We start from the raw sequence: 1,858 nt of genomic DNA, 5'->3' as shown, positions 1-1,858 counted from the left end.
TTTGGGATTTAAAAATATTCATCAATTTAATCCCATACTAGTTAAACTAGTATTTTTCCTTGTGAGAATATTTTCACTGTAAGTTCATCTTCATCTTCTTCATTCTCACGTCTGGGTGTTCTCAGACTTCAAACTGGCTTTGAACTTCCACCCAATTTGAATTTCTCCTTTGTAATTGACACCCAATTTCAATTGGCTTGTAATTGGCACCCAATTTGAATTTCTCCATTGTAATTGGCTCCCAATTGACTTTGACTGGCTCCCAATTGACTTTGACTTGCAATTGGCTCCCAAACTGCTCCTGGTGCTTTCCCAAACTGCTCCTGGTGCTTTCAATTGCTTCCCAATTTGAATTGTTGACTTTGACTTCGAAATTGGCTCCCAGACTTCTCCTGGTATTGAATTTCATCTCAATTCAATTTGATCTCCATGTCTTCTTTGAATCGGTCCCCATCTTGAAATTGCATCTCATACTACAACCTCAATTGGCTCCCAATTTCAATGTCTTCTTTGAATCGGTCCCCATCTTAATTGCATCCTATGTCCCCATCTTGGAATTGCATCCTATACTACAACCTCAATTGGCTCCCAAATTTCAATTCCTTTGAATTGGCTCCAAGTGCAATTGCAATCGGCTCCCAATTCCTTTGAATTGGCTCCAAGTGCAATTGCATCTCAATTGCCACCCAAGTGAAATTGCTTCCCAATTTCCACTTGTAACCCAAGTGAAATTGCTTCCCAATTTCCACTTGTAATCGGCGCCCAAAGCTTAAACTAGCGCCGCAATTGCATCTCAATTGCCACCCAAGTGAAATTGCTTCCCAATTTCCACTTGTAATCGGCGCCCAAAGCTTAAACTAGCGCCCAACTCCATCAGATTAATTTAATTTGGCTTCTCAAATTTTACCTTGCAAATTTTACCTTGTAAAATTGTTAATGGTGAGTTTTGAACTTGAGCCATTTCACATAATATATCAAGCATCATCCACTTCATCCGTACAACTTTTGATTAAATCTCCAATCATATTTGATGTATTCTTTAGCCACGAACAAGTTGTAGAGTTCTCTTCGGTACTTACACACTGCAATGACATGTGCACATGGTAATCTATCGCTCTTCCACTTTCTGCATTTACATGTACGGTTGAGCAAGTGAACTTGGACATATGTTTATGAACCTTGGGAGATTTTTCCTGTATCAAGAGAAAAGTCGTACAATCTAGTCGCGTCATTAAATCTTTGAATGGTTGCATTGTACGCCGGTTGTTCTCTACTTTGTAGCTCGTTAGAAATAATCGTTGGTCAGCGCAAACCCGCATCTTGCATTCTTTGGCTCGCGGTACGTCTGTCGGCAAACATAGTGCTTAACTTGTTGAAAGTAAGCCTTGTTATTGACGTTACCGGTAGCATTCGACAACCCTTTAGAGAATTATTAAAGGATTCGAATGAATTTGTTGTCATTATGCAAAATCGGTGACCACCATCATGAGACAATGTCCACGCTTCGGGCTCGATTGCAGACAAATAATTGTGGACGTCTGGCCAATATTGTTATATGCTTTGCATTGATGAACGGAATTTTCTTTTGATAACGGCAATATTGTTGTATGCTTTGTATTCTTTTAGTATGCAATCAAAAGAAACCAGGCAGAGATTAAATTGGCTCTTGATACCAAATGTAAGCACATAATCCACATTAAACATTAATGGGAATAAGGTCAAATAGACACTTCAACTATAGGCTAAAGTACAATTAGCTCCTTAAACTAACAAAAGTTTCAAATGGTTTCGTAGCTCAGTTGGTTAGAGCGTTGGTCTTATGAGCTGAAGGTTGCGAGTTCGAGCCCCGCCGGGACCA

The 1,858-nt window shown here is 39.5% G+C and overlaps 1 non-coding gene across 1 annotated transcript; it reads left to right on the top strand.

Moving 5' to 3' along the window:
* Window positions 1-1,784: 1,784 nt before the first annotated feature.
* Window positions 1,785-1,858, top strand: TRNAI-UAU. Its single transcript has one exon. It is a non-coding gene; the product is annotated as a tRNA-Ile (tRNA).

Source organism: Ipomoea nil, unplaced genomic scaffold (assembly GCF_001879475.1).
Source record: "Ipomoea nil cultivar Tokyo-kokei standard unplaced genomic scaffold, Asagao_1.1 scaffold1971, whole genome shotgun sequence".
NCBI classification, from domain to species: domain Eukaryota; kingdom Viridiplantae; phylum Streptophyta; class Magnoliopsida; order Solanales; family Convolvulaceae; genus Ipomoea; species Ipomoea nil.
This window is presented reverse-complemented; position numbering and strand designations above follow the sequence as displayed.